The following is a 14,210-nucleotide window of genomic DNA, read 5'->3' as shown; positions in this document are numbered from 1 at the left end:
TTATTAACTTGTATTCTTTTTTGGTGAGGATGAGCATCTTTCTGTATACTTATTATTTGGAAAAAGCACCTTTCTTATTTCAGATGAATTTTTCTTTGCATGCTCCTATCCCTTGATCTGTCTTCTTCCACAATACCTGGCACACAGTTTACACTACATAGATGTGCTGTTTTTAAATGGATGGTTGATGGAACAGTAAATGAAACTCTGATGCAGTCTTTTTTAACCCCATGGGACTGACTTTTAATTGGGAAAAATTATCTTAGCAACCAATTAATTTATTGTTCCCTTTACCTTTATCAATATTTAATTATCATTCAAGTGTTCTCTAAGCTCTTTATTTTAACTTGTTCAAGCTAATTTGCCTCTAAAAATATACTTTTCCACTCTGAATATTTAAAACTTAGCAGGATAGTTATATAACAATAATATTATTAAAATAGAAACAACAATATAATGATGCTGATTCCAATATTTTTGGTACCTACTGAGTGACAGCCCTGTAACTATTGTTATTTACCACTACAGAAATGGGGAAACTAACATTCAAATGAGATTAAATACGTCAGCTATGGTCATACAGCTATTAAATGAGTTGGGATTCAAACTCTTGTCTGTCTGAATTCAAAGTCAATCTTCTTTCTAAACTCTCAGCTGAATTTCTCAGATATAAAATCATTTGTATAGTTGTATTCTCATATTGTATGTCCAAAGATAAAGGAGGGCTGAAGAAAAGAATTCCACAATTTTAAATGATGAACACTGAAATTATACTTTTCCCTTCCTGAAGGGGAAAATTCTCTTTTAAGAACAATGAATTTTTCTTTTCTTCATTGTTAACAAACTAATTCAGCCATTAATGGGTAAGTGACTTCAGTTCAGTTCAGTTCAGTCGCTCAGTCGTGTCCAACTCTTTGCCACCCAATGAATCGCAGCACGCCAGGCCTCCCTGTCCATCACCAACTCCCAGAGTTCACTCAAACTCATGTCCATCGAGTCAGTGATGCCATCCAGCCATCTCATCCTCTGTCGTCCCCTTCTCCTCCTGCCCCCAATTCCTCCCAGCATCAGAGTCCTTTCCAATGAGTCAACTCTTTGCATGAGGTGGCCAAAGTACTGGAGTTTCAGCTTTAGCATCATTTCTTCCAAAGAATACCCAGGGCTGATCTCCTTCAGAATGGACTGGTTGGATCTCCTTGCAGTCCAAGGGACTCTCAAGAGTCTTCTCCAACACCACAGTTCAAAAGCATCAACTCTTCGGCACTCAGCTTTCTTCACAGTCCAACTCTCACATCCATACATGACCACTGGAAAAACCATAGCCTTGACTAGATGGACCTTTGTTGGCAAAGTAATGTCTCTGCTTTTGAATATGCTATCTAGGTTGGTCATAACTTTCCTTCCAAGGAGTAAGCGTCTTTTGATTTCATGGCTGCAATCACCACCTGAAGTGATTTTGGAGCCCAGAAAAATAAAGTCTGACACTGTTTCCACTGTTTCCCCATCTATTTCCCATGAAGTGTTGGCTTAGACTCAGTTAAAGTGAGAAACATAATTGAAACGTTTATAACGATGAAAGAGAAAAAAAGAAAATGTGCCTTCTTCTCACAAAGATCATCAGTCTCTATCATCTAAGGATTTACGGCAGGCTGAGAAAATTCTCTCAGTCAGTTTAGAAATAGAGAACTGCATAATGAATTTCAACACAACACCAGGATAATGGGATTGATGGCTTCTTTACAAAGCAATTCACAAAATTTCAGTGATAATTTGGTTTTCTGGATGCTGAGCTTGGAGAAGGAAATGGCAACCCACACCAGGTTGGGTTTTTCTTGCCTGAAAAATCCCATGGACAGAGGAAACTGGAGGGCTACAATCCAAAGGGTCACAAAGAGTCGGACACAACTCAGTGATTAAGCACACACGAAGGCGAGTATATTTATCAGATAACATTCCAAAATGTTCCATCAGAGTGATGCAAATGTATTTCCTAGAGATGGTCACTCCCCAGGTTGCCAAAAATTGTTTTCCTAACAAGCCTTCTGTAGAATCAAGTGCTGTAGAATGCAAGCAGGTGCGGGTACGTGACTCTGTGCGCAAGGGCACTGGGAATTAGGTTTCATGGTACATGTTTCTCTGCTGCCTTTCCTGAGACATATCTAAGAGGTTTCATCCTTTTTGTCAGGAAAAAGAAAAGAGAAAATGTTTTAGCTTTCTTTTTTCCTATTGAATGCGGCAAACTCATGCTCTCTCAATGCTGAACTCAGATGTCTCCTGGAATAGCGTTTTATTATAGGCATAACAACTCATATTTGGTGGCAACAGTGGCACAGCTAACATGCTTTATACCAGGAACAAAAAGAGGCATAATGGTGGCAACCTGATGAGTAGTCTTGCAACACAAGCCTAAGAAATGCGGGCACCAGGAGTCGTTTTTCTTCAACCTGCGTGCTGTTTCACATGCTCATTGAAGGGTGATACTAAAATAGATGAAACACTGGTATTTCTCTAAACAGGTGCTGCAGTCTCGCATGGTGATGACAGAATGTTTATTCATTAAAATTTGTTTCTTCATGTTAACTCAGTTTAATTCAGCCAACTGCCCATTAACCACTGTTTATAGGATAACTAGGAAACATGACACTCAGAAATATACAGAAAGTCATTCTCAATTCATAGAAGTCATTTCAATAAAATTAAATAAAAACAATTGAATTTCCTAATATAAAATCCTGTGTTCTAAATATATTTTAAAGACATATTCTCTTATTTTATAAATGGCTATTGTATTCTTTAATTTCTCACTCACAACACTCTTTATAGCAGATGTGGACTGATACTGAAGCATTATTTATTTAAGCCATCCATCATTTTTACCTTTTCTGTTTCTAAAATTAAAGAGCTGAAGAAACATAAATAACATTTATATATAATGATATATGAAAAAACTTAATGTAAAAATGACTTTCATTTCAGGCAGCATGTTTGATTAGGTATACTGAACAATACTCCTTATCAAAACAAAATATCACATAAAATATAAATATATTGTTGAATTGGAAAGACAGAATGGAATGAGTAGATTTATAAACCCAAGCAAAAACAAGACCTCTAACAAGGGAGTGAATGCTAAAAGCAGCTTTGCCCTACGTGTTTCTTCTTCCAGTAGAACAGCTATGGGCCGAAGAACAATGGGATATAAGCCCAGCACCAGTTAAGGTAAGGATTCCTTTAGAAGACCTCTGCATTAAACTGGGATCCCCAAAAGCTGTTCTCACAATAGAAGTAAATGAGAGACAGAAAGTGAACCTTAATGCATATAAATTTTTAAAAAGTGATTTAGAAGGTTAAAGGATCCCAGGATGGAATGCAGAATGTAAACAAAAGCACATAAGTGTATCACAAATGTATGAAGAGATAAGAGGAGAAGGCACTGCTCTATCTTTGAATGTGAATAGAATCTGTAAAGACAAAGGGTAAAATTAACTGTCATAAGTAAAGTACACTAAGTCCATAAAGTTAACTGTCATAAGCACTGTACAGTAATAGATAAAGTTGCTTTTCAGAGGGTACAAGCTAACACTTTTAATACTGTCATACCTATATACTAATGCAGTTGGATAATTAAGTAAATATAAGTTGGATAGTGGCAGCCGGTTTTTTTCCTGTTGGAGTAGATGTTTACACATAAGCAAGGGGAGCAGGTCAGAATGATCCACCTGAGTAATAGATTAGGGCTGGTGATTACAAGGCGAACTCACATTTAGCATAATAAAGAAACAAATGGTTACATAGAGAAATATTTATAGATACTTATAGATACAGAGGCTTCCCTGGTGGCTCAGACAGTAAAGCGTCTGCCTGCAATGCAGAGACCCAGGTTCGATTCCTGGGTTGGGACGTTCCCTGGGACATGTCATAATGTCAGAAAGTAATGAAGTGCTCCAAAACAAAGTTGACTAAAGCCCACAATGATGAGGGTATGTCAAAGGGACACAGAAGTTAACTGAAAGAATTCTGAATTTGAGAAAATAAATAAACAAAATAGCTTTGGATTATAGTTTAAAGCATAAAATAAATATCCATGAGTCCATACTGATATAAATAAGTGGGTGAGATGGGATTCAAACCTTCCATGCAGAAGAATTTCAAATAACTTATATAGCTACTCTGCCCTTAAGGAGGTGCTGGAGCAAAGCTCCTGGCTCCTTAAGTGCGGATTGTACACCATGACTTCCACAAAAAGAGAACAGAATGGGAAAGGAGAGAAGAGTAGCTTTACAGGGAAAACCTGCCACTGTCTCAACCAGATGACCAACAGCAACTTCCGCAGCCATAAGCTGTACTGATAGTATGTACCTGATACCACGTCATGAAAATGGCGGTTTACTTCTGTGATCTTCTTCCCTCAAACCCATGAACTCAGTCTAAGGCATGAGAAAAACACAAGGCAAATACCAGCTGAAGGATATTCTACAAAATACCTGACCAGCACTTCTCAAAATTGTCTAGATCATCAAAAACAAGGAAATTCTTAGACAGTGTCATAGCCAAGAGATGCCTAAGGAGACATGATAACTAAAGGTAATGTGTTATCCCGGATGAGATGTTGCAACAGGAAGAAAAAAGATGTTAGGTAAAAACTAAGGAAATCTGAGTAAAGAACAAACTGTAGCTAACAATAATATATCAGTGTTTGTTTACTAACTGCAACATATGGACCATACTAATATAAGATGTCAATAATAAGGGCTACTGTGTGTGGGGTATATGGAAACTCTCCATATTATCTTCACAATTTTCATGTAAATCTAAAACTATTCTAAAATAAAAGACATTTATTTTTGAAGTCACAAAAATGGAACAGCAGAACACATACCTGTCTCAAGTTTGACCCTGATTGAAGGAAAATTCTCTCTCTGGAAGTCTGTATCATAAGTTATCCCTATACTTCTTTTTCATTCATTCATAGTACCTGTATTGTCTGGAAAATCTCCTGTCAAAAATTTAATTTAAGGTAATTTTGGATTGGTTATGCCCTAAGGCAACTCTCAAAAACAAATGCAAATCTTCTGGAAGAATTTTACCTCAATTCTACCCTTGGAAGAAAAGTTATGACCAACCTAGACAGCATATTAAAAAGCAGGGACATTACTTGGCTGACAAAGGTCTGTCTAGTCAAGGCTATGGTTTTTCCAGTGGTCATGTGTGGATGTGAGAGTTGGACTATAAAGATATGTGAGCAACAAAGAACTGATGCTTTGACCTGTGGTATTGGAGGAGATTCTTGAGAGTCCCTTGGACTGCAAGGAGATCCAAGCAATCTAAACTAAAGGAAAACAGTCCTGAATATTCATTGGAAGGATTGATCCTGAAGCTGAAACTCTAATCCTTTGGCCACCTGATGTAAAGAACTGACTTATTTGAAAAGACCATGATGCTGGGAAAGATTAAAGGTGGGAGGAGAAGGGGACAACAGAGGATGAGATGGTTGGATGGCATCACCGGGTTGATGGACATGAGTTTGAGCAAACTGTGTGAGTTGGTGATGGACAGGGAAGCCTGGTGTGCATGGGGTTGCAAAGAGTCTGACATACCTGACTGACTGAACTGAACTGAACTGAACTATGCTCAAAGATGTCTCAGAAATAAATTCCCCTCCAAATTATCTTAGAGTAAAAAACCATAAAACACATGAGAAAATAAGATAATATGATAAGATTAATAGCTCCCAAAATTTCAGAGATTGAAATTACAAGACACAAAATAGGAAATGACTATGATTAGTCACAATAGAAAATGACTAAAATGAAAAGAGAAGCCTTAATAATTTATCAAAGAAATTGAAGTTATAAAAAATGACAAAGATGATTTGTGAAAAAACCAAATTAACTTTTCTATAATTTCAAATTCAACAAATACTTCTTGAGTGCCCACTATATGCAAAGGCGTGTAGTAGATACTTTCATATATATTAGCAAGTTTAATTTTCAAAACAATAAATAATTATCTTAATAAGTAAAAATGTTATAAACCATCATAAAATATCTTCCAATATTTTGTGTTTTCCTTACTTCTTGAAAATTTCTTCTGATCTATTTTCCATTTCACAAATTCTCTCTGTATCTATATTGAATTTAATGTTACACACTATTTCTATGTTCTTAAATTTCATTTTTGTTTTTAGTTTTAGAATTTCTATTTGATTCTTTTTCAAAAATGCTAAGTCACTTTTTACATTGAGTGTTCCCTACAGATTTTTTCAATCTTATTATTTCTTTAAACATATTATCCATATTTTTGAAATCTCTGTCAGATTCCAATATATAAAGCTTCTGTGGTCCTATTTCTGTAGTCATTACTTTCTATTGGTTTTCCCTAATGGTATATTGCTTCATGGTTCTAGATTATATTTCAGTGTGTTCTGATCATTGTATTTGAGAAGTTCTCCTTAGGAAGATTTTGAGGACTAAATGATTTTAATCTTCAGCAGAGAAAATTTTTGCTTCCTTCCTCCAGGTATCTTAATCTACCAGCCCAGCACTGCCTCATCCATGCATAAAGACTGAGATTGTCCTGAATTACCTTGGTGATCCAAACATGGGCTGCAAGTCAGTGAGAGGACTGATTTATCTCCACATCACTATTTTCCTGAGAACAAAGCTTTATGGGGTTCCAGCTTAAGGCAGAGGTATTTATTGAATCCTTATCTGGCATGAGCCCAGGCTTTGTATTTTGGCCCCTTTGCTTTGCAAGATTACCAGAAATGCTGCTTAGTTTTGTGGCTATTCCTCCAGAGCGTTAAATGCCTTCCAAGCAAAAGCAACATAGAGGTCAGGGCTTGCTTCTGTAGATTCTTGCCTTTTCTAGATTTTAACCCAATCAGGTCAGTTCAGTCGTGTTCAACTCATTTAGACCCCCTGGACTGCAGCACGCCAGGCTTCCTTGTCCATCACCAACTCCCGGGGCTTGCCCAAACTCATGTCCATCAACCGGTGATGCCATCCAACCATCTCATCCTCTGTCGTCCCCTTCTCCTCCTGCCTTCAATCTTTCCCAGCATCAGGGGCTTTTCCAGTGAGTCAGTTCTTCACATCAGGTGGCCAAAGTACTGGAGCTTCACCTTCCGGATCAGTCTTCCAATGAATATTCAGGACTGATTTCCTTAAGGATGGACTGGTTGGAGCTCCTTGCTGTCCAAGGGACTCTCAAGAGTCTTCTCCAACACCACAGTTCAAAAGCATCATTTCTTCGGCGCTCAGCTTTCTTTATAGTTCAACTCTCACATCCATACACGAATACTAGAAAAACCATAGTCTTGACTAGACAAACCTTTGGCAAAGTAATGTCTCTGCTTTTTAATACGCTGTCTAGGTTGGTCATAACTTTTCTTCCAAGGAGTAAGCGTTTTTTAATTTCATGGCTGCAGTCACCATCTGCAGTGATTTTGGGAGCCCAAAAAAATAGTCTGTCACTGTTTCCCCTGTTTCTCCATCTATTTGCCAGGAAGTGATGGGACTGGATGCCATGATCTTAGTTTTCTGAATGGTGAGCTTTAAAGCCAACTTTTTCACTCTCCTCTTTCACTTTCATCAATAGGCTCTTCAATTCTTCTTCACTTTCTGCCATAAGGGTGGTGTCATCTACATATCTGAGGTTGTTGATATTTCTCCCGGCAATCTTGATTACAGCTTGTGCTTCCTCCAGCCCAGCATTTCACAATAAGCAGGGTGACAATATGCAGCCGTGACGTACTCCTTTCTCTATTTGGGACCAGTCTGTTGCTCCATGTCCAGTTCTAACTGTTTTTTCTTGACCTGCATACAGATTTCTCAAGAGGCAAGTCAGGTGGTCCGGTATTTCCATCTCTTTAAGAATTTTCCAGAGTTTGTTCTGATCCACAAGGTCAAAGGCTATAACAAAGTCACTAAAGCAGAAATAGATGTTCTTCTGGAACTCTCTTGCTTTTTCAGTGATCCAGTGGATGTTGGCAATTTGATCTCTGGTTCCTCTGCCTTTACTAAATCCAGCTTGAATATCTGGAAGTTCTCGTTTCATGTATTGCTAAAGCCTGGCTTGGAGAATTTTGAGCATCACTTTGCTAGCATGTGAGATGAGTGCAATTGTGCGGTAGTTTGAGCATTCTTTGGCATTGCCTTTCTTTGGGATTGGAATGAAAACTGACCTTTTCCAGTCCTGTGGCCACTGCTGAGTTTTCCAAATTTGCTGGCATATTGAGTGCAGCACTTTCACAGCATCATCTTTCAGGATTTGAAATAGCTCAACTGGAATTCCATCACCTCCGCTAACTTTGTTTGTAGTGATGCTTCCTAAGGCCCACTTGACTTTGCATTCTAGGATGTCTGGTTCTATGCAAGTGATCACATCATTGTGGTTATCTAGTTATCTATTAAGATCTTTTTTTGCATAGTTCTTCTGTGTATTCTTGCCCCCTCTTCTTAATCTCTTCTGCTTCTGTTAGGTCCAGACCATTTCTGTCCTTTATTGTTGCCATCTTTGCATGAAATATTCCCTTGGTACCTCTAATTTTCTTGAAGAGATCTTTAGTCTTTCCCATTCTATTGCTTTCCTCTATTTCTTTGCATGATCTATTTCTATGCAAAGAAATAGAGTAAAACACTATTTAACCCAATAGTTTCTCACTATTGTGTTAGTTCAGGACCTGAAAGGCTTTAGGAGCTCTTGGAAAGAGTTAGTCTCTGGTTCCAAATTTGTTTTTCCCACTGGGAACTTGTCACTTCAGTATTAACCCTGCCATGCTTGATTCTGGGAAATAAGCTATTTCATCCACGAAACTTTAATCCAAGACTATACAGAATCTTTGGTTCCCCTTAATATCCAAGATGGGGCTTCCAGCTGCACTATCCAGCTGGTGCGGTGGTAAAGAATCTGCCTGCCAATGCAGGAGACACAAGAGACATAAGTTCAGTCCCGGAGTTGGGAAGATCCCCTGGAGAAGGAAATGGCAATCATTGCCAGTATTCTTGCCTGGAGAATCCCATGGATGGAGGAGCCTGGTGGGCTACAGTCCATGGGGTCACTCACATGACTGAAGTGAGTGAACACAGCACTTACAATATCCAAGAGAAGATGATGCTTTCACAACTACAAAGTAAAAATCTATGGACCTCTAAGAAGGAAAAGTATAATGAAAAAACATGATACCCATTTTCTAGAGAATTCAGTTTTGTTTAGTGAACCTAAAATGAGTTTTGGTGTTCCTAATTTCCATGAGGAGGATACGCATCCATGGGCCCCTGGCCAGGTGATAGTAAGAAGTAAAGCCCTCCCCTCAAATCTGAATTTTCTAAATTGTCTTTGGAAAAGCAGCCCGAATGGACTGTGAGTCATGATGTAGTCAAATGCTTCACCCTGCCTGGGTAGGGGGCCCAGTTATGCTTTTCTTTAACCCTTTCCCATCAAAGAGAAGGTTAATAAGGATTTTGAGGGAGGAGACTCTCATAGTCCCTTTCAAATCATACCCAAATTACTTAGAATCCTTTTCATTGTATGACCCTTCACACTTAACAAAAGGCTTTATTACATTGACCAAGCACCCAAATTTCAGGCCTATGCTGTCCAGTATGGTAGCCACCAGCCATATGTTGCTATTGAGCAGTTGAATATGACTCTATGAACTAATTGTGCTGAAAGTATAAACTACAGGCCAGATTTTGAAGAATTGGTATAGAAAAAAAGAATGTAAACTATCTCAATTTTTTATGCTAACTGTATGTTGAAAACATATTTTGGATATATTGGGTTAAATAAACTATTAAAATTAACTTCACTAGTTTACTTTTTAAATTTGACTACTAGAATTAAATTACATAGGTGAATAGGTGGTGCATATTATATTTCTGTGGGACAATGCTATCTCTAGGGTGGTGTTGGTTCTAAAGACTGAATCTCCTTTTCCTGAATGGCTATTTTCTCAACTGGAATATGCATTGAACCATCTCCAGAGAACTCCCTCAACCTGCTTCTACTTACAGAAGTAGAAACATACAATAAGGAAAAAACCTGAATTCCAATCTCTATTTTTGTCTTTGGGCTTCCCAGACGGCACAATGGTAAAGAATCCACCTACCAGTGCAGGAAACACAAGAAATGTAGATTCAATCCCTGGGTCAGGAAGTTCTCCTGGAGAAGGAAATGGCAACCCACTCCAATATTCTTGCCTGGAGAATTCCATGGACAGAGGAGTCTGGCAAGCTAAGGTCCATAAGGTCGCAAAGAGTTAGACATGACTGAAGCAACTGAGCACACACACCCACATTACACATTTTGCATGAAAATTGTGTTAATGAAGGATTATCCATTTTTAAAGTTCAGTCTATGGCAATTTTATTCCGTAGACTATCCCTTGATCCTCTCCTCATCCTTTTCAAAACAGTTTCACCTGAAAAGATATAAGAAAGGTACATTTCTGGGTAAATTCAAGTTTTTGAAGTTCTTAACAGAAGCAGAAAAGAGGTGGCAAGAATACACGGAAGAACTGTACAAAAAAGATCTTCATGATGATGTGATCATTCATCTAGAGCCAGACATCCTGGAATGTGAAGTCAAGTGAGCCTTAGAAAGCATCACTATGAACAAAGCTAGTGGAGGTGATGGAATTCCAGTTGAACTATTTCAAATCCTGAAAGATGATGCTGTGAAAGTGCTGCACTCAATATGCCAGCAAATTTGGAAAACTCAGCAGTGGCCACAGGACTGGAAAAGGTCAGTTTTCATTCCAATCCCAAAGAAAGGCAACACCAAAGAATGCTCAAACTACCGCATAATTGCACTCATCTCACATGCTAGTAAAGTAATGCTCAAAATTCTCCAAGCCAGGCTTCAGCAATACATGAACCGTGAACTTCCTGATGTTCAAGCTGGTTTGAGAAAAGGCAGAGGAACCAGAGATCAAATTGCCAACATCCGCTGGATCATGGAAAAAGCAGGAGAGTTCCAGAAAAACATCTATTTCTGCTTTATTGACTATGCCAAAGCCTTTGACTGTGTGGATCACAAGAAACTGTGGAAAATTCTGAAGGAGATGGGAATACCAGACCTCCTGACCTGCCCCTTGAGAAACCTGTATGCAGGTCAGGAAGCAACAGTTAGAACTGGACATGGAACAACAGACTGGTTCCAAATAGGAAAAGGTGTACGTCAAGGCTGTATATTGTCACCCTGCTTATTTAACTTATATGCAGAGTACATCATGAGAAACCCTGGAGTGAAAGAAACACAAGCTGGAATCAAGATTGCCAGGAGAAATATCAATAACCTCAGATATGCAGATGACACCACCCTTATGGCAGAAAGCGAAGAGGAGCTAAAAAGACTCTTGATGAACGTGAAAGAGGAGAGTGAAAAAGTTGGCTTAAAGCTCAACATGCAGAAAACTAAGATCATGGCATCCGGTCCCATCACTTCATGGGAAATAGATGGGGAAACAGTGGAAACAGTGTCAGACTTTATTTTTTCGGGCTATAAAATCACCGCAGATGGTGACTGCAGCCATGAAATTAAAAGACGCTTACTCCTTGGAAGGAAAGTTATGACCAACCTAGATAGCATATTCAAAAGCAGAGACATTACTTTGTCAACTAAGGTCCGTCTAGTCAAGGCTATGGTTTTTCCTGTGGTCATGTATGGATGTGAGAGTTTGGACTGTGAAGAAGGCTGAGCGCCAAAGAACTGATGCTTTTGAACTGTGGTGTTGGAGAAGACTCTTGAGAGTCCCTTGGACTGCAAGGAGATCCAACCAGTCCATTCTGAAGGAGATTAGCCCTGGGATTTCTTTGGAAGGAATGATGCTGAAGCTGAAGCTCCAGTAGTTTGGCCACCTCATGCGAAGAGTTGACTCATTGGAAAGGACTCTGATGCTGGGAGGGATTGGGGGCAGGAGGAGAAGGGGACCACCGAGGATGGGACGGCTGGATGGCATCACGGACTCGATGGACATGAGTCTGAGTGAACTCCGGGAGATGGTGATGGACAGGGCGTGCTGCGATTCATGGGGTCGCAAAGAGTCGGACACGACTGAGCGACTGAACTGAACTGAACTTGATAGCAGGGAGTCATGGAGTGGTGGGGAAAGGAGTGCACTTTAAGATCTTTGCACTTTAAGCCTTAAGTCTCACCTTAAAATGAAAACTTTATTCCTGTTAAATTGAATAGGGTATTTCTAAACTATATTGAAATTTTCTTAGACTCTATCATAGTATGTGAACTCTCATATACCTATGCTTTGCAAGTCCTGCTCACATTCATTCTTTCTTGTGAACATATGGCTTTAAACACATCTACAGTTACCTATGCAAGAGTCTGACTGCTAAAGAAACCCACTCCACCTTAATTTTTGCATAGAGTTTGAAGAGCACTGAACTTGAAGTAAGATGATCTTGATTCATAAATTAGCTGCACTTGAACTGAACCAGATGCATCTTCTTGGACATTTTTTTTTATTATTCTAAGCCTTAGGTTCCTAATCTGCTAAAAGGAACTATAATAACACCTGTTACACATGTGTCACGTGGTACACCTGAGCAGATAAGGAAACAATGATCCTAAAAATACTTACCAATGGTAAAAAATTACAGTGTGAGTGATATTAAACATCCTGAAACTTCATTAAATTTCATTCCTAGTTTTATTTTCCCCTTCCTTGGGTCAGAATAAAACATTGACCTGTTCAGTTTAGACAAGAATAGAGAATATGACTAAGATTTACAGAATAATGGAACGTTTCAAGTTAACATAAAATGATCACTTTCTTCATTCAATCATAATGAAAGCTATGAAACACTTTATTAGAATTAATAACCTGAGTTACCCTACACAGTTCATTTATGAAGCTCAATTTGTCAAGAAACAGCAAATGGTTGTTTTGAAATTGAGGTGGAATTGGATGGAGGAATTTGGGTCAGTATTAAATTAATGTTATTTTAATATTTAATAATTATTAAAATATTGGGCGCAGTGGTAAAGGATCTACCTGCCAGTGCAGGAGATGAGGGTTCGATCCCTGAGTTGCCAGGTTTCCTGGAGGAGGAACTGGCAACCCACTCCAGTGTTCTTGCCTGGGAAATCCCGTGCAAGAGGAGCCTGGCAGGCTATAGTCCATGGGGTTGTAAAAGAGTGGGACACAACTTAGCAACTAAACAACAACAATATTAAAGTAGCCAATTAATGTTAATATTATGAAAGTGGAGTGCAAATAAAACTTTAAGGATTAGAGATTAATCAACTGAAAGAACTGGGAAGGAATTCTGTCCTTAAAATAGATGCTAGAATACTTTTTAAACACAAAATTTAATTGCTTAAAATATCACTCATGCTAAATCAGTGGGAAAAAAATGTGTATATTGCACTCATCTCACATGCTAGTAAAGTAATGCTCAAAATTCTCCAAGCCAGGCTTCAGCAATATGTGAACCGTGAGCTCCCTGATGTTCAAGCTGGTTTTAGAAAAGGCAGAGGAACCAGAGATCAAATTGCCAACATTCGCTGGATCATGGAAAAAGCAAGAGAGTTCCAGAAAAACATCTATTTCTGCTTTAGTGACTCTGCCAAAGCCTTTGACTGTGTGGATTACAGTAAACTGTGGAAAATACTGAGAGAGATGGGAACACCAGACCACCTGACCTGCCTCTTGAGAAATCTGTATGCAGGTCAGGAAGCAACAGTTAGAACTGGTCATGGAACAACAGACTGGTTCCAAATAGGAAAAGGAGTACGTCAAGGCTGATATTGTCACCCTGCTTATTTAACTTATATGCAGAGTACATCATGAGAAACGCTGGACTGGAAGAAGCACAAGCTGGAATCAAGATTACTGGGAGAAATATCAATAACCTCAGATATGCAGATGACACCACCCTTATGGCAGAAAGTGAAGAGGATCTTAAAAGCCTCTTGATGAAAGTGAAAGAGGAGAGTGAAAAAGTTGGCTTAAAGCTCAACATTCAGAAAACGAAGATCATGGCATCCGGTCCCATCACTTCATGGGAAATAGATGGGGAAACAGGGGAAACAGTGGAAACAGTGTCAGATTTTATTTTTGGGGGCTCCAAAATCACTGCAGATGGTGACTGCAGCCATGAAATTAAAAGACGCTTACTCCTTGGAAGGAAAGTTATGACCAACCTAGATAGCATATTCAAAAGCAGAGACATTACTTTGATGACTAAGCT

This window comes from Budorcas taxicolor, chromosome 25 (assembly GCF_023091745.1).
Source record: "Budorcas taxicolor isolate Tak-1 chromosome 25, Takin1.1, whole genome shotgun sequence".
Classification (NCBI taxonomy): Eukaryota; Metazoa; Chordata; class Mammalia; order Artiodactyla; family Bovidae; genus Budorcas; species Budorcas taxicolor.
The sequence above is the reverse complement of the archived record's forward strand: the minus strand, read 5'-3'. Positions refer to the sequence as shown.